Genomic DNA, 19,856 nt, shown 5'->3' on the forward strand with positions numbered 1-19,856 from the left:
AATAAGCTACAAATTTACTTTTGAACTAAACTGAATTCTTTTCAAAATTAAAAAGTAAACTAGTAGGAACCAACATTTAAGATGCATTTTCAAAAATTCTACAAATAAAACCTGAATTAAATTTATATTTTACCTGAGTCTCTGCCTTTGAAATATAAAATAATCAATGAAGGACACTGACTAGTCATCAAAAATTCAGATTCACTGTGACTTATTCTGAATAATGAAGCATATCATAATTACAAGATAGTGATTCATACATTTCAAAATATACCCCAAAACACAATTTCCACCCAAAAAGTGGCATAAAATAAAGAAAAAAAGTACAGAGTAAGGCTTCAAAATTTTTAACTAATTATAGAACTAGCATTAAATTCTCTTGTTGAGGTCCAGTTAGATCAAAACACACTACATACACGTGAATAAATCAGTTCATAGTCATGATAAATATAATTCAAAATTATGTAAACATATTACTCAAATTACCAGAAACTCAAAAAGCAGAATATTAAGAAATGCTTACTGTACTAAAGAAAATAATATTGCAAATCTACAAGTTTCAAAAACACATGTTGAAAACAAATCTAACAGAAGTTAAGAGTTTAAGACTTTTATCTTACACTGAAAATAAGATAAATCAATCTAACTTTGAATAAGAAATACTTACCTTGAGATTTTTAAAAGAGTCCTTGCAAGGAGCAGTCTATGATTAAATGTCAAAGCACATATATAAACCATTAGACTGTATTTAGTAACAATCTAATTATTCTATCTTTCATTTCTTTCTCTTTTTTAAGCACAACAAATGAAGTGCAAAATGAACTTTCAATGCACATATTAATACTTAATTGTGTCTCTGCTATTTATCACAAGCAAAGTAAATTAGTTTGAATATTTAAAAGAAAAAACCTTTTTGCTAAACTCTTTTGCCTTGCCAAAAACAGACAACTTGGTGTTGTAAATGGAGATTTTAACTTTTTAGTCACCAAACAATAGTCATTATTTTATCAATAGATAAATGACAATTAGCATTTTTTTTGAAATGCCAGTCAAAAAGTTGAAGCATCCCATTTTAGTCAGGTCAATTAAATTTTAAATTTGAAATTTGAAGTTTTAATTATTGTCCAGCGATTCCCATTCTTTTTTATATCAGAACACCTGTTTTGTGATCTACAACGAAAATAAAGCAATTATTGAACACACTGGGAAGTTATTCTAAACCCCACTTCAAAAATCTTACACTACTCACTTAGAAATACAATTATCAATACAAATCTCAGTGCAATCATTTGTTTCCTTTCTACATGGCAGAGTGTCATATAATGCATTTTCTGTACTCTGAAAAATCTCAGTATCTTAGTTAAAAACAGCTTTGAAAACTGGCTCATGGCCTATTTGTAACTGATGGTATAGCCTAAATAGCCTCCCTGCAAAGTTACCCTAACTTCAAAATACTCTGGGATCAACCATTAAAATGTTTTTGGTTTGGTTACAACACTAATCAATACCAAATGTTAGATTTTGCTTTAAGGATCTAATATATCAAGGATTTTCTTAAAAGAAAAGGCTGGGTCAGTTATACATTATATAGCTAAAGGCAGATTAGTCAACACTGATATAGACAATACTTCAAAGATTGAATATCTAAATGTAGAATCAAGCATAAAAAAGTTAAATTCAGAAAACCTGCTCAATTAGCCATATTTTTCCCTGTGAAAATAGCAAACCCCTGGATTCTAAGCTCCACTTGAAAGCCTCTTTCCTTTCATTTCTTGCACAAGTCATTTATTCTTCACCTTAAGTTTCCCATTTCTAGACAAGGGGATGATACTACTTTACTTTCTTATACCAAGAGAAAATATAAAGTATCAAAAGGAAGCAAAAGGGCAGAGGAGATCTCAGCACCTCAACTCCATTAAAACCTATTAAGAACCACAGATACGACTGACAACCACTTCACATGCAAAAAAGTGGTACTTTTAAGAGCTCCTGCAATTTGATGGACATCTTTTCTGGCCCCAACACCACACCTCATCAGCAGTGTAATATACCAGTATCAGTAGTAACAATGATAGTGACACCACTCTTCTGATTTTGCTGCTGACTCTTCTGCAGAATGTCATCTGCTTCAGGCCTCCCTCACATGTAACATCTCAGTTGCTGCGACTATTACTATTAATCTCACCTTTATTTTCCAGTATATTTTCATTTTTTACTTTGTCTTTGAATGTTACTGTGATTCAAAACTTTTTAGTCTTTAATCTGGACTTTTACAGAATTCACAAGCAGATGCCTTTTCTTTGGGTTTATCAATTACTAATTACTCATTTTAGGTATAATAGGCAATGTCTGGTTCTTGTTTGCTATTTTTATTACTGCTCAAAAAACTGTTTTGTTTTTTATTTTTTCCTTCTTCACCATTAGAGATCTCTTCCTGCCTTATTTCCAGGTTTCATTCTACTCTTAATTAGGATACAGACCAATAAACTAACCAAGATTTTATAAGACACACCATATTAAGAATTAGCTACTCTAAAAAGAAATGGTTTAGCAAGCAACTAGTGTAAATAAGCTTTTTGTAATAAAAGCTATACCTTTGAAAGAAAAGTTTTAAAATAATCTCAGGTATTTCAGAAGTACCTATTTATTTGCAGCGGAACTAGTTACAAGTCACTGTTACTTACTCTTTAAAGAATTTCCAACTAGAATTTCTCACTTCAGAGTATTTTGTTAGTCTAAGTTTAGATGCAGTATTTACAGTGATAAAACTGCATTTCTTTAAAAACTATTCTTTAATTTTTTAATAGTCTTTTGGATTCACATGGCTACACACACACACACACACACACACACCACCCCAATTAGCTGGAATTAATAATTTACTATTTTATCATTACATATGAAGTGACTGAAAGTCCTTTGTAAGTAGTATGTTTGTAAATGCAAGGTACTGTGGCATATAAATTCAAGCAAGATACAATGCACCTTAAATTTCTAACAATTTCTAGGTTTCATTCCTAAAAGCCATTTATTAACTATTTATGAACTAATAATGGTACAATAATTTTTGATGGAATTAAAAAGTTTCATTATTCTGAAACTTCATCAAAACAACAGATCTACTATTATTATACTGTCAGAGTGTATAGCATTATTTCCCAAAGAGGATGCCTCAGATAACCAACTGGTATTAAAGGGAAAAAAGATCTGGGAGTTCAAACAAATGTAGGAAACGTTGAGTTAAAACAAAGTTAAATGGATTTTTATTATTGCAGGACTTCTTAGTACCATTAACATAACATAATACTATGACTCTCCAAAGCATGTGTGTCCACACATGCATGTGTGTCTGTTAGGAGAGGCAGTATTATGCAATTTTCCTCAACTTATTATTACAGTACTATATTCTAGAAGAACATCTCACAAGACTAGGGTCCCATGAAGCATATTTTGGAAAATACACACACACATATATATATATAAAACTGTTACCATTGGTTGCTGTTTTATATCTTGAACATAAAGCAATTTCCCACCAGACACTATATTTGTAAGAGTACCAGTTATTTGGGAAAAGAGGGAAGGCATAAGGTTTTAAAAAAAGAATGCTTAGTTATTAGTCTCCCTCTAAAACGGTAACACCTGAAAGGACAAATATTATTCTGTTTAACCCTTCCACCATAGCTGTATTTCAATACAACAGATGATGACTTTTCTCCTTTTGTTTTGTTTTGTAGAGTTGATAAATTTTGTTTAATAGATGCCTCAGTGAATTCATAGATTTCATTTTTTTATTAGGCTATCTGGAGACTTTAAATGACCAAAGTACTAAGAAATATCCCAAAAGGCTTTAAAGGACTGCATATAGCCATAAATGAAATGTGGATTTGAGTGCCTTGATTTGTGAAATATCAAACTCAAACTAGAGTTTGAATTCTCAGACCTCTTTCCTGGACAACAGAATTGGGAAAGGAACAAAAACTACTCCAATTCCTCAGGTACCAAAGATAATTAGCAGAGTAAGGGTATTGTAAGGTTCAAAATTCCTTAGGCACCAAGACCAGATGTCAAAAATAATAACTAGATGTCTAAAAATCCAGTCCCTCTTATCCCAACTCTCATTTCCCTCCTGATACTTCAAAGATGTTTCTTTCAGGCAGAAAGAACACTTTTCTAACACCAACAGAAAGTTAAAACATCCCAACAGTCACCCATACACACATTATTATATTTTGTATATGCCAAGTGTTACCATTATCAATATTTTATCAATAAAATATAAAGATATCAACTATTTGTAAATAAATATAACTTTCTAAATAAAAAAGCATGCTCATTAAATAGATTTGTTGGATAAACTTAAATGAAACTAGTATTGATCACAGTAAGAAAAATGAACACAGTAATTTTAAGAACACAGTTTGCCTCTCTCCTCTTGAGGCAGATTGATGGTTCTTCTTACATCCTCAGACTTCTATGGAAGATAAGCTGATACTTTTCAACCTGCATCTTAGTATTATGATATAGGTATCTTCTAACTTGGCCAGTGATATCTACCTAGCCTATAATCTCTAGATTAGATTATTCAAGTATAGTTCATGTACATAAGATTTCAATCAATAAAAATAGTCAAATAGTATCTAAAAGAAAACTTTTATATCAAAATAAAAAGTCCTAAGTTTACAATCCTTTTAAGAGCAGACCACAATTACTAAAATGATTCTCTCTTGGCACTGTCTTGGCAGATGAAATCAACAGCATATTTCTAAACTTAAACATTTAGGAAATGAGACAGTAATTCTTAGGAAAGTTCTTTCAAACTTCTGACTTCTCCATTCCTTGCTAAACTATTCTGTTGTACAAAATCAGTTGTATCTTTATACTTTAAATTGATTTTTAAATGAAGCATAAAAAGTGCACACTGCCAGAATTACACGATGATACATACGAAAGGTAAAAAAAACACAAAAAGTCTAGGATAATAAATTCATCATATGGTTTTCTATTAAACATGACATTTTCCCTGCAGTGAAATACATATGGAAAATAGCAAAAAGATAGCCAATTTATTTATTTGAATTGTCGCTAAGTTCTATTTATTTCACAATTAGGTTAAAAACCCTACCAGATCAATAAATGATACTTAATTTTGATTTCTAAAATTAATACATATTGAATCTTCAGAAATATTTTTCCATGGCAAATACTTCTACAATTTTATGAGAAAACTTGAAATAATGCTTGATTTTTTTCATGAAACATCCTTATAACTTCAATTCATTTGATCTGCATTTCTGTCAAGCTCCACATTTCAAAGAGAAAAAAATAGTATGCCTGTGTTTGACAAAACATTTAACCATATAATCAGTGAAACCTAATTAAAGGTTTAAAATATCAAGAATGAAGAATTATTAAGTCTTATACAATACTAAGTAAAAGCTTTCCTATTCAGACAAAGGTGCTTAAGAAATGAACATAATACATATATGCACATGTCAGAGCACTTGCTTCATCTTTTAGATAATAACATATTATGCATTCAATAATTCTAAAAGCTTAAATTTTATGTTACAACATTCAATTTCCATATCAAAGTAATACTATTGTGTAGCATTAGATATGCTACCTTATAGCATTATTGTTCCCAGAGCACTGCTCAAAAACAAATGTGTGGTAGGCTTGGTTATTCCATCCTTTAAGAAGTTTCAAGATTGTTTATTATGTTGCCACTAAAAAAATATATGAGGTATCTATGTGTACTTATATTGATAGAGATCCAAAATTCATTACTACATTAAAAAGCCAAATTGCAAGACAATTCTGCAAAGACATGCAAGAAAATGTTAACAGTGATTTCTCTGATAAGTCAGACTCAGAAGGCTGGTAGGAAAGGGCTTTTTATTTTCACTTCAAAGTCTTCTGAGGCTTTTTGTTTTTTTGTTTTTGTTTTTGTTTTTTTAATGACGAGTATAATAGTTATCTCTCATAAATAAGAAAAACAAATTTTAAAACTGTTACAAACTCTAATCACAAGGTTACTATGCAAATTTGGGAAATGAAATCAATACATGCTTTATTATTGCAGGATGTTCCACTGAATGAGAGCAGATATTTTGCCAGTAAGGGAGGTTAGCATCTATAAATATAAAAATACACAGTATATAGGAATTAGGAGATAATGCTTATCTTATTAATAAGTGGTGCTGCTTTAAAGTACTATCTATACACTAGATATCACACTAGAAGTATGGTTGTTCCTCAACTTTTTTTTAACCACTCCCTTAAAATGCCTTTTTAGACATTTTTTTCCCAACTGCATTCCCCATGAAATTTTAATACCACATGCATACTGTTCTTTTTTATTATTATGAACAATCACCCCCTATACAGACTAATTTTTAATTTCTTGTTTCTATATCTGAAGGGCAAAAATACTCAACACCCATCAACCAACCCTACTAAATTTTAACTAAGGGTACTTCAAATTGCTTGTAATAAAAGCGTGGAAAGAACAACTACAAAATGTTTGGATAAATACTTTCAAATTGCTCATCAATGATTCTATTCGAAAACCTAGCCTATCTAAAACATGCAAGAGTTACTTCAAGAACAAAATATGGAGAACAGGTCAAATATTACAAGTTTTTGCTGTTTTTAATGAACCATTGAGTTCATTTAGCCTACAAAAGTAGGCTAAAAGAAGGAGCATAAATGAAGCCTCTATTAGCCTTTATGTTTTCCAATGAAATACTTCCATATCTGTAACTTTCCATAAGAGGTTACATAGGAATATACTACAAAATTCCAGGGAAGGGATTTTCTTAAGTAACTATTACCAAATACTAGAACATCTACAAGTATGCCAGGAAACTTACTGAATATATCCAGGAATATTGAGAAAAAAGGAAAAGTTGAGCTATAGGGAATTGCAGCATGTACTCAGCCAGGAAAGGAAGAAAGGAAGGAAAGCCCACCTTCTAGGCACATACATGCTAAGGTACAACAATGTACAGATTCTGAAAGGAGCTGGTCAAGAATGGGATACATATTCGCCTGTACTCAATGCTCAAAAATATATTTCTAGGGAGGCGGGGCAAGATGGCAGACTGGTGAGCTGTATGTTTTAGTTACTCCTCCAGGAAAGTAGGTAGAAAGCCAGGAACTGCGTGGACTGGACACCACAGAGCAATCTGACTTTGGGCATACTTCATACAACACTCATGAAAACGTGGAACTGCTGAGATCAGCGAAATCTGTAAGTTTTTGCGGCCAGGGGACCCACGCCCCTCCCTGCCACGCTCGGTCCCGTGGGAGGAGGGGCTGTCAGCTCCGGGAAGGAGAAGGGAGAAGTGCAGTGGCAGCCCTTATCGGGAACTCATTCTACTGATCCAAAATCCAACCATAGATAGACTGAGACCAGACACCAGAGAATCTGAGAGCAGCCAGCCCAGCAGAGAGGAAACAGGCATAGAAAAAAAACAACACGAAAAACTCCAAAATAAAAGCGGAGGATTTTTGGAGTTCTGGTGAACATAGAAAGGGGAAGGGCCCTGAGGCGCATATGCAAATCCCGAAGAAAAGCTGATCTCTCTGCCCTGTGGACCTTTCCTTAATGGCCCTGGTTGCTTTGTCTATTAGCATTTCAATAACCCATTAGATCTCTGAGGAGGGCCCGTTTTTTTGTTTTTTTTTTTTTCTTTTTTTTTTTTTAATCCTTTTTTCTTTTTCTACAACAATTACTCTAAGAAGCCAATACAGAAAGCTTCAAAGACTTACTATTTGGGCAGGTCAAGTCAAGAGCAGAACTAGGAGAGCTCTGAGACAAAACGCAATAATCCAGTGGCTGAGAAAATTCACTAAACACCACAACTTCCCAAGAAAAGGGGGGTGTCCGCTCACAGCCATCATCCTGGTGGACAGGAAACACTCCTGCCCATCGCCAGCCCCATAGCCCAGAACTGCCCCAGACAACCCAGTGTGACGGAAGTGCTTCAAATAACAGGCACACACCACAAAACTGGGCGTGGACATTAGCCTTCCCTGCAACCTCAGCTGATTGTCCCAGAGTTGGGAAGGTAGAGCAGTGTGAATTAACAAAGCCCCATTAAGCCATCATTTCAGCAGACTGGGAGCCTCCCTACAGAGCCCAGCAGCCCAGAACTGCCCTAGGGGGACGGCACTCACCTGTGACATAGCACAGTCATCCCTCAACAGAGGACCCGGGGTGCACGGCCTGGAAGAGGGGCCCACTTGCAAGTCTCTGGAGCCATACGCCAATACCAAGGACTTGTGGGTCAGTGGCAGAGACAAACTGTGGCAGGACTGAACTGAAGGATTAGACTATTGCAGCAGCTTTAAAACTCTAGGATCACCAGGGAGATTTGATTGTTAGAGCCACCCCCCCTCCCTGACTGCCCAGAAACACGCCCCATATACAGGGCGGGCAACACCAACTACACACACAAGCTTGGTACACCAATTGGACCCCACAAGACTCACTCCCCCACTCACCAAAAAGGCTAAGCAGGGGAGAACTGGCTTGTGAAGAACAGGTGGCTCATGGACGCCACCTGCTGGTTAGTTAGAGAAAGTGTACTCCACGAAGCTGTAGATCTGATAAATTAGAGATAAGGACTTCAATTGGTCTACAAATCCTAAAAGAACCCTATCAAGTTCAGCAAATGCCACGAGGCCAAAAACAACAGAAAATTATAAAGCATATGAAAAAACCAGACGATATGGATAACCCAAGCCCAAGCACCCAAATCAAAATACCAGAAGAGACACAGCACCTAGAGCAGCTACTCAAAGAACTAAAGATGAACAATGAGACCATAGTACGGGAGATAAAGGAAATCAAGAAGACCCTAGAAGAGCATAAAGAAGACATTGCAAGACTAAATAAAAAAATGGATGATCCTATGGAAATTAAAGAAACTGTTGACCAAATTAAAAAGATTCTGGACACTCATAGTACAAGACTAGAGGAAGTTGAACAACGAATCAGTGACCTCGAAGATGACAGAATGGAAAATGAAAGCATAAAAGAAAGAATGGGGAAAAAAATTGAAAAAATCAAAATGGACCTCAGGGATATGATAGATAATATGAAACGTCCAAATATAAGACTCATTGGTGTCCCAGAAGGGGAAGAAAAGGGTAAAGGTCTAGGAAGAGTATTCAAAGAAATTGTTGGGGAAAACTTCCCAAATCTTCTAAACAACATAAATACACAAATCATAAATGCTCAGCGAACTCCAAATAGAATAAATCCAAATAAACCCACTCCGAGACATATACTGATCACACTATCAAACACAGAAGAGAAGGAGCAAGTTCTGAAAGCAGCAAGAGAAAAGCAATTCACCACATACAAAGGAAACAGCATAAGACTAAGTAGTGACTACTCAGCAGCCACCATGGAGGCAAGAAGGCAGTGGCACGATATATTTAAAATGCTGAGTGAGAAAAATTTCCAGCCAAGAATACTTTATCCAGCAAAGCTCTCCTTCAAATTTGAGGGAGAGCTTAAATTTTTCACAGACAAACAAATGCTGAGAGAATTTGCTAACAAGAGACCTGCCCTACTGGAGATACTAAAGGAAGCCCTACACACAGAGAAACAAAGAAAGGACAGAGAGACCTGGGGAAAGGTTCAGTACTAAAGAGATTCGGTATGGGTACAATAAAGGATATTAATAGACAGAGGGGAAAAATATGACAAACATAAACCAAAGGATAAGATGGCTGATTCAAGAAATGCCTTCACGGTTATAACGTTGAATGTAAATGGATTAAACTCCCCAATTAAAAGATATAGATTCGCAGAATGGATCAAAAAAAACGAACCATCAATATGTTGCATACAAGAGACTCATCTTAGACACAGGGACACAAAGAAACTGAAAGTGAAAGGATGGAAAAAAATATTTCATGCAAGCTACAGCCAAAAGAAAGCAGGTGTAGCAATATTAATCTCAGATAAAATAGACTTGAAATGCAGGGATGTTTTGAGAGACAAAGAAGGCCACTACATATTAATAAAAGGGGCAATTCAGCAAGAAGAAACAACAATCGTAAATGTCTATGCACCCAACCAAGGTGCCACAAAATACATGAGAGAAACACTGGCAAAACTAAAGGAAGCAATTGATGTTTCCACAATAATTGTGGGAGACTTCAACACATCACTCTCTCCTATAGATAGATCAACAAGACAGAAGACCAATAAGGAAATTGAAAACCTAAACAATCTGATAAATGAATTAGATTTAACAGACATATACAGGACATTACATCCCAAATCACCAGGATACACATACTTTTCTAGTGCTCATGGAACTTTCTCCAGAATAGATCATATGCTGGGACATAAAACAAGCCTCAATAAATTTAAAAAGATTGAAATTATTCAAAGCACATTCTCTGACCACAATGGAATACAATTAGAAGTCAATAACCATCAGAGACTTAGAAAATTCACAAATACCTGGAGGTTAAACAACACACTCCTAAACAATCAGTGGGTTAAAGAAGAAATAGCAAGAGAAATTGCTAAATATATAGAGACGAATGAAAATGAGAACACAACATACCAAAACCTATGGGATGCAGCAAAAGCAGTGCTAAGGGGGAAATTTATAGCACGAAACGCATATATTAAAAAGGAAGAAAGAGCCAAAATCAAAGAACTAATGGATCAACTGAAGAAGCTAGAAAATGAACAGCAAACCAATCCTAAACCAAATACAAGAAAAGAAATAACAAGGATTAAAGCAGAAATAAATGACATAGAGAACAAAAAAACAATAGAGAGGATACATATCACCAAAAGTTGGTTCTTTGAGAAGATCAACAAGATTGACAAGCCCCTAGCTAGACTGACAAAATCAAAAAGAGAGAAGACCCATATAAACAAAATAATGAATGAAAAAGGTGACATAACTGCAGATCCTGAAGAAATTAAAAAAATTATAAGAGGATACTATGAACAACTGTATGGCAACAAACTGGATAATGTAGAGGAAATGGACAATTTCCTGGAAACATATGAACAACCTAGACTGACCAGAGAAGAAATAGACGACCTCAACCAACCCATCACAAGCAAAGAGATCCAATCAGTCATCAAAAATCTTCCCACAAATAAATGCCCAGGGCCAGATGGCTTCACAGGGGAATTCTACCAAACTTTCCAGAAAGAACTGACACCAATCTTACTCAAACTCTTTCAAAACATTGAAGAAAATGGAACACTACCTAACTCATTTTATGAAGGAACATCAATCTAATACCAAAACCAGGCAAAGATGTTACAAAAAAGGAAAACTACCGGCCAATCTCCCTAATGAATATAGATGCAAAAATCCTCAACAAAATACTTGCAAATCGAATCCAAAGACACATTAAAAAAATCATACACCATGACCAAGTGGGGTTTATTCCAGGCATGCAAGGATGGTTCAACATAAGAAAATCAATCAATGTATTACAACACATTAACAAGTCAAAAGGGAAAAATCAATTGATCATCTCAATAGATGCTGAAAAAGCATTTGACAAAATCCAACATCCCTTTTTGATAAAAACACTTCAAAAGGTACGAATTGAAGGAAACTTCCTCAACATGATAAAGAGCATATATGAAAAACCCACAGCCAGCATAGTACTCAATGGAGAGAGACTGAAAGCCTTCCCTCTAAGATCAGGAACAAGACAAGGATGCCCGCTGTCACCACTGTTATTCAACATTGTGCTGGAAGTGCTAGCCAGGGCAATCCGGCAAGACAAAGAAATAAAAGGCATCCAAATTGGAAAAGAAGAAGTAAAACTGTCATTGTTTGCAGATGATATGATCTTATATCTAGAAAACCCTGAGAAATCGACGATACCGCTACTAGAGCTAACAAACAAATTTAGCAAAGTAGCGGGATACAAGGTTAATGCACATAAGTCAGTAATGTTTCTATATGCTAGAAATGAACAAACCGAAGAAACACTCAAGAAAAAGATACCATTTTCAATAGCAACTAAAAAAATCAAGTACCTAGGAATCAACTTAACCAAAGATGTAAAAGACCTATACAAAGAAAACTACATAACTCTACTAAAAGAAATAGAAGGGGACCTTAAAAGATGGAAAAATATTCCATGTTCATGGATAGGAAGACTAAATGTCATTAAGATGTCAATTCTACCCAAACTCATCTACAGATTCAATGCAATCCCAATCAAAATTCCAACAACCTACTTTGCAGACTTGGAAAAGCTAGTTATCAAATTTATTTGGAAAGGGAAGATGCCTCGAATTGCTAAAGACACTCTAAAAAAGAAAAACGAAGTGGGAGGACTTACACTCCCTGACTTTGAAGCTTATTATAAAGCCACAGTTGCCAAAACAGCATGGTACTGGCACAAAGATAGACATATAGATCAATGGAATCGAATTGAGAATTCAGAGATAGACCCTCAGATCTATGGCCGACTGATCTTTGATAAGGCCCCCAAAGTCACTGAACTGAGTCATAATGGTCTTTTCAACAAATGGGGCTGGGAGAGTTGGATATCCATATCCAAAAGAGTGAAAGAGGACCCCTACCTCACCCCCTACACAAAAATTAACTCAAAATGGACCAAAGATCTCAATATAAAAGAAAGTACCATAAAACTCCTAGAAGATAATGTAGGAAAACATCTTCAAGACCTTGTATTAGGTGGCCACTTCCTAGACTTTACACCCAAAGCACAAGCAACAAAAGAGAAAATAGACAAATGGGAACTCCTCAAGCTTAGAAGTTTCTGCACCTCAAAGGAATTTCTCAAAAAGGTAAAGAGGCAGCCAACTCAATGGGAAAAAATTTTTGGAAACCATGTATCTGACAAAAGACTGATATCTTGCATATATAAAGAAATCCTACAACTCAATGACAATGGTACAGACGGCCCAATTATAAAATGGGCAAAAGATATGAAAAGACAGTTCTCTGAAGAGGAAATACAAATGGCCAAGAAACACATGAAAAAATGTTCAGCTTCACTAGCTATTAGAGAGATGCAAATTAAGACCACAATGAGATACCATCTAACACCAGTTAGAATGGCTGCCATTAAACAAACAGGAAACTACAAATGCTGGAGGGGATGTGGAGAAATTGGAACTCTTATTCACTGTTGGTGGGACTGTATAATGGTTCAGCCACTCTGGAAGTCAGTCTGGCAGTTCCTTAGAAAACTAGATATAGAGTTACCATTCGATCCAGCGATTGCACTTCTCGGTATATACCCGGAAGATCGGAAAGCAGTGACACGAACAGATATCTGCACGCCAATGTTCATAGCAGCATTATTCACAATTGCCAAAAGATGGAAACAACCCAAATGTCCTTCAACAGATGAGTGGATAAATAAAATGTGGTATATACACACGATGGAATACTACGCAGCAGTAAGAAGGAACGATCTCGTGAAACATATGACAACATGGATGAACCTTGAAGACATAATGCTGAGTGAAATAAGCCAGGCACAAAAAGAGAAATATTATATGCTACCACTAATGTGAACTTTGAAAAATGTAAAACAAATGGCTTATAATGTAGAATGTAGGGGAACTAGCAATAGAGAGCAATTAAGGAAGGGGGAACAAGAATCCAAGAAGAACAGATAAGCTATTTAACGTTCTGGGGATGCCCAGGAATGACTATGGTCTGTTAATTTCTGATGGATATAGTAGGAGCAAGTTCACAGAAATGTTGCTATATTAGGTAACTTTCTTGGGGTAAAGTAGGAACATGTTGGAAGTTAAGCAGTTATCTTAGGTTAGTTGTCTTTTTCTTACTCCCTTGTTATGGTCTCTTTGAAATGTTCTTTTATTGTATGTTTGTTTTCTTTTTAACTTTTTTTTCATACAGTTGATTTAAAAAAGAAGGGAAAGTTAAAAAAAAAAAAAAAAAAACAAGGAAAAAAAAAAAAAAGATGCAGTGCCCCCTTGAGGAGCCTGTGGAGAATGCAGGGGTATTCGCCTACCCCACCTCCATGGTTGCTAACATGACCACAGACATAGGGGACTGGTGGTTTGATGGGTTGAGCCCTCTACCACAGGTTTTACCCTTGGGAAGGCGGTTGCTGCAAAGGAGAGGCTAGGCCTCCCTATGGTTGTGCCTAAGAGCCTCCTCCCGAATGCCTCTTTGTTGCTCAGATGTGGCCCTGTCTCTCTAGCTAAGCCAACTTGAAAGGTGAAATCACTGCCCTCCCCCCTACGTGGGATCAGACACCCAGGGGAGTGAATCTCCCTGGCAACGTGGAATATGACTCCTGGGGAGGAATGTAGACCTGGCATCGTGGGACGGAGAACATCTTCTTGACCAAAAGGGGGAGGTGAAAGGAAATGAAATAAGCTTCAGTGGCAGAGAGAATCCAAAAGGAGCCGAGAGGTCACTCTGGTGGGCACTCTTACGCACACTTTAGACAACCTTTTTTAGGTTCTAAAGAATTGGGGTAGCTGGTGGTGGATACCTGAAACTATCAAACTACAACCCAGAACCCATGAATCTCGAAGACAGTTGTATAAAAATGTAGCTTATGAGGGGTGACAAGGGGATTGGGAAAGCCATAAGGACCACACTCCACTTTGTCTAGTTTATGGATGGATGAGTAGAAAAATAGGGGAAGGAAACAAACAGACAAAGGTACCCAGTGTTCTTTTTTACTTCAATTGCTCTTTTTCACTCTAATTATTATTCTTGTTATTCTTGTGTGTGTGCTAATGAAGGTGTCGGGGATTGATTTGGGTGATGAATGTACAACTATGTAATGGTACTGTGAACAATCGAAAGTACGATTTGTTTTGTATGACTGCGTGGTATATGAATATATCTCAATGAAATGAAGATTAAAAAAAAAAACAAAAAAAAAAAAACAAAAAAAAAGACATAATGCTGAGCAAAATAAGCCAGGCACAAAAAGAATGATATTGTATGTTACCACTAATGTGAATTCTGTGAAAAATGTACAATGTTTTATACTGTAGAAGGTAGGGGACCTAGAGATACCAATTAGTGGAGGGGGAATGATAATCTAATAAGAACAGATAAACTATGGAGGGTAATCTCAATGTTATGGGAATGCTCAGGAATGATTATGGTTTGTAAACTTTCTTGGATATAGTAAGATCATGTTGGAAGCAATAGAGTTATTTTAGGTTTTTTTTTTCTCTTATTCCTTTGTTTTCTTAGGGGTTGTTAATTTTCTTGGGGTGTGGTAGGAACATGTTGGAAGCAATGTAGTTATTTTAGATTATTTGTTTTTCTTACTCCTCTGTTTGGACATGGTTTATTAATTTTCTTGGGGTATGGTAGGAACATATTGGAAGCAAAGTAGTTATTTTAGGTTATTTGTTTTCCTTAATCCATTGCTTTGTTTGAAATGTTGTGGGGTTTTTTTGGTTGTTGTTTGCCTGTTTGTTTTTAATTTTTTGATAAACAAAGTTAAAAAATTGAAAAAAAAATCAGTAGAAAAATGGGAGTAAAAACTAAATGACAAATAGGGTGGGATGGGGGGATGGTTTGGGTACTCTCTTTTCACTTTTATTTTTTATTCTTATTCTGATTCTTTCTGATGTAAGGAAAATGTTCAGAAATAGATTGTGGTGATGAACGCATAACTATATGATCATACTGTGAACAATTGATTGTATACCATGGATGACTGTATGGTCTGTGAATATATTTCAATAAAACTGAATTAAAAAAAAAAATATATATATATATATATATATATATATTTCTAATAGATACAGACCTCTACCTCTGGGTTTATCTTCCCCCAAAGAGCCAAAGCCTTTCTGAATTAGTGGAAAGAAACTAGACTGGAACAAGTCCTTTCCTGCCCTCACCCTAAAAGTAAATCATGTTTACCTTTGAGACTTCGCATATACACAGTGCAGTTTTTAACACAGCATCCTCTTAAAATAATTTCTCTCCACTTATTCATGCTGCCTAAAATTCCTTTAAGAGGATAACTGCTTTCACATGATAATTAAGGATTAAAAAGCATTTACAAATGAAAATCTAAAAATTAAAGAAAAAAGGAAAGAAGTATGCCAATAGGTTTTAACAGCATTTTCCCTTTGTTTATAATGAATGTATTACTTTTACAATGAAAAACTACTTACAATGAAGTTTTTTTTATCAGCTTGATCACATTTGACATCTTTCAAAATTTCTTACTACAGTACAATTAATCAATTTATCAACAATCATAATTGACTGATATCAATCCACCAGTCTAGCAAAACCAGAAAGACAGGACTTGAGGCAATAAGAAACACTAGTAAAGAACAACAGCACAGGAATGGAAGGAAAGACTAAGTTCACCAAAGACAAATGAGAAAGACCATTATAAATGTTCAAGGACAGAGAACCAGTGTACCACATTGAATTAAGAAAGCTAGCTCAAGCACCAGAATGCATGGGTTCAAATCTAACTTTTCTTTCTTAGCTGTATAAGCTAGAGCAGGTAACTTAACTATTGAAGCCCTAGCTACATTATCTGGAAAATGAGAATAAGTCCCTATTACACAGGGTTGTTTTAAGGTTTCAATGAGACAATGGGTTTAGCACAAAGGCTTGCACATCATAAACACCCAATAAAGGTCACCTTAAAAACAAACAAAGATAAAAGACAGACATTATTGATATGTGATAATAATTTGGGCCCATATAGCTCCTCATTCACACTACTAAGTAGGAACACTGCTATAGAGCTTACAGCATGCAGCTACACAGCTCTATCAGTTTTCATGAAGATATCATTTGAATCATGACCAACTCTTACTCAGAAGCTTTATCCCCAATGCAGTGGTTAACACTAATATATGGAATAAAAGAAAAATCAGGAAACAGATGACCATCCAGAACGACATGAACATTGAAGGCAGCACAAATCTGAATTGGACTGTCACTTAGAAGTCATGCACATGTTACTCAAATCTGAGTTTCATTTTCCTTACCTGTAAAGTAGGGTAATTATCATCTACTTGACAAAGCTTTAAGAAAAATAAGGAATAATTCTTGTGAATGCCCAGCATAGTATCCTAACATTGTAAGCAGCCAATAAATGATTCTAAGCTAACAATCATCATGATAGGCACTTTTCTTCTTTTATAATGAGATGGCAAAGAAGAAATGGGCTTACACTGTTCTAGCTAGTTGTTTTTTTTTTTTTAAAAAAAGGAGAAAACACACACAATATTATTTGGAATGCAGTTCTTTCTGAAAGCAGGTTGAAATTTATATGATATCCCATTTCTATCCTTCCACAAAGTGAATTTGAATGAAGAAATAAACAGATAAATGAACAAATCACTGAAATCACTTTATCCATTACTGATTAATTCCCCCAAACAATTGCACCAAAGCCACCTCATTGATAGAATATGATTGCTACCCATAACTAGAAAATCCTCACCAAGTCACAGCTGATGAGGCAATAGTGACATGAAGTAGAGATAAGGTATTGGAAGTTTCAGTTTTGTTCTGCAATATTCCATCTCTCCCTTATTACAAGTTAGAGAATTACCATTAAGATTAATATAAAGTGGAATAAAAATATGTTAACTTTAAGTGAAGAACCAAGTCACAGTAGGTCACATATTGTCAAGAATAGGCAAATATAAAGACAGAAAGTAGATTATTGAGTGCCTAGGGCTAGAGGCTGGGGGCTGGGGTGGGGGGAAGTAGCAGAAGCACAGGAATGGATACAGGGTTTCTTCTTGGGTGTTGAAAAATTAGATGTGGTGGTGGTTGCACAAGTATGTGACTATACAAAAACCACTGAGCTGCATATTTTAAATGGGTGAATTCTATAGTATATGAAAAATAACTTAAAAAACTGTAAAATATATATATATATATATTAGCTTTGAGCATGTGTTCTGGCTTTTCTCTTCCATGAATGCCAGTGAAGCTGCAGGACTTGGTTCTTCAAAAACTATTTTTTCAATAAGCTGGCAATAATGACATCCTATTAAAAGTTTCCCAAAAATAGAAATTGTATCACCATTACTAAAGAGTAGAATCCATTCCTGAAAGTGATAAATCAATTATATCTAGGTTTATCTCGAAATCATGATCTCTCATTTCAGGGATATGATTAACAATTTATACAGTTCTTCTTTGAAAATGAAACTTCCAACTAAAATGAGGATTTTAATGACTCAAAGAAACCATATTCAAACTTGTTACCTATTAGGAAAAAGAGCCCATGTAAAAATTCAGGCTCTTCAATTTAGGGCTAGTTTTTGTTTCTGGCAAGAACACCTGAAAAAACCCTGTAGTGGACTCTATGGTGTACCCAGACCTTGCCCCTAAGGTCTCAATCCCCGAGGTACTGGGAGCATTGGCTACTAATGGCTCACAACCAAAACTTGCTCCAGGAATTACCTTCACCCAAGGCACCCTAACACTGGTGTGAGATACAGTACTAGCAGCCCTGGCAGGCTGTAGGAGTACAACTGTTAAAACATTCACCAGTAGTGATCTGGACAAAATACCACAAGAATGGGATTACAAATACTGGTAGAAGGTGAAGGCAGACTACTGTCACCCCCAGGCTTTAATAACTTAGCCGAAAAGCAGTAATCATGAGGACTATGGAACTGGACAGTTCTTGCTAGGTGCTATTGATGCAATGGAGAAAGACAATGAAAGGCTGAGGATGATGAATCACCAACTGAAGGCAAAATACAAAAGTAAGAGGGCCAGCTTGGCAGCATATAAAAGAAAACTCATCTCTGATAACTACAGCACAGCAAAAACTGAGGCTCAGGTCCAAGACATAATGCAGGGGTAGCTGAGCTCCAGGTTAAATTTTCAACTCCCTCAAGTCTGCTTCACCAAGGGTAAGGTTCTGATTGGGAAGGCATGAATGGAACCCTGAAATGTGGGATTACAGACATCTGGATGATATGCTCAAAATCCTCAAATCTCCAGATTCACGGTAACTATCTGACCCTTCAGAAATCAGCTTTTCTCCTCACCTGAAGAAGATGAAGAAGCCTTTGACTTACAAGACAACTTGTGTCATCTGGGATGTAACTCCTTCTCCCCTTGTGGCCTCCAGATCAATCACAAAGTAGCCATGCTTGCAAAGTGCTGAATCTGCTAAGGAGGAAAGAGATCATATGCTGAAGGAGCTGCAGGACTTAGCCAGTATGTACAGTAGGAGCCAGAAGAGCATATGCAGGATCGGATCTTGATGATCCTGGATGAAGGGAGATGGAATATAAAGTTGGATAAGGAAGAACTTATCTATTTGGGAGCAGTTGCCCACAATACAGTATTTAACATCCAGATGAGACCTGGGAAATGATACTGCTATGCTGCTACAATGACCCTTAAGTTTGGAAAAAGTGAAGGCCCACACTAAAGAGGGAGAATTGCCAGAACTGCTGTGGCAAACAGTAAGTAAGGGAATGGAAGGTTCTGAGAAGCGGGCATGCTGAAGAGTGTATACCAGGTAAGGCTGGAAAAGCTGCCTGCTAACTATGTTCCACAGGTAGGCCCAAGGGACATTACATTTTTTCCCCAAACAATAAGGAATGCATTGGTGAGAAGGGCTGAGAAGCATTGTGTCAGCTGTCCTCACAGGGCAGGTTGACGATAAGAGGTACTACTAAAAGAGCTGGGTAGCTGGGTTTCCTGAGATGACAAGATCTCAAAATAATAAGAGAAGAGGTAGCAGCACTTATCTGTCAGAAGCAAGGTGAGTACATTTATCAAAATGAGCAGCAAGGTGAGAGAGGCAGCCAGAGAAGCATGACAAACAGAAACCTATGGAGATTAAGAAAGCATGGTGCA

General features: G+C 36.0%; 1 protein-coding gene across 6 annotated transcripts in view; it reads right to left on the reverse strand.

Annotated features, from left to right (window-relative positions):
- Positions 1 to 19,856, reverse strand: part of DISP1 (dispatched RND transporter family member 1) — a 273,352-nt gene that overhangs the window by 210,513 nt on the left and 42,983 nt on the right. Inside the window, exon 6 of one of the 6 annotated variants that reach the window (XR_005214860.1) lies at positions 18,935 to 19,157. The exons of the other annotated variants lie outside the window; for them this stretch is intronic. The gene's annotated coding sequence lies outside the window, so the exon portion shown is untranslated. Of the gene's footprint in view, positions 1 to 18,934; positions 19,158 to 19,856 lie in introns of those variants that run through there. 6 annotated transcript variants of the gene reach the window in all.

Source organism: Choloepus didactylus, chromosome 2 (assembly GCF_015220235.1).
Source record: "Choloepus didactylus isolate mChoDid1 chromosome 2, mChoDid1.pri, whole genome shotgun sequence".
NCBI classification, from domain to species: Eukaryota; Metazoa; Chordata; class Mammalia; order Pilosa; family Megalonychidae; genus Choloepus; species Choloepus didactylus.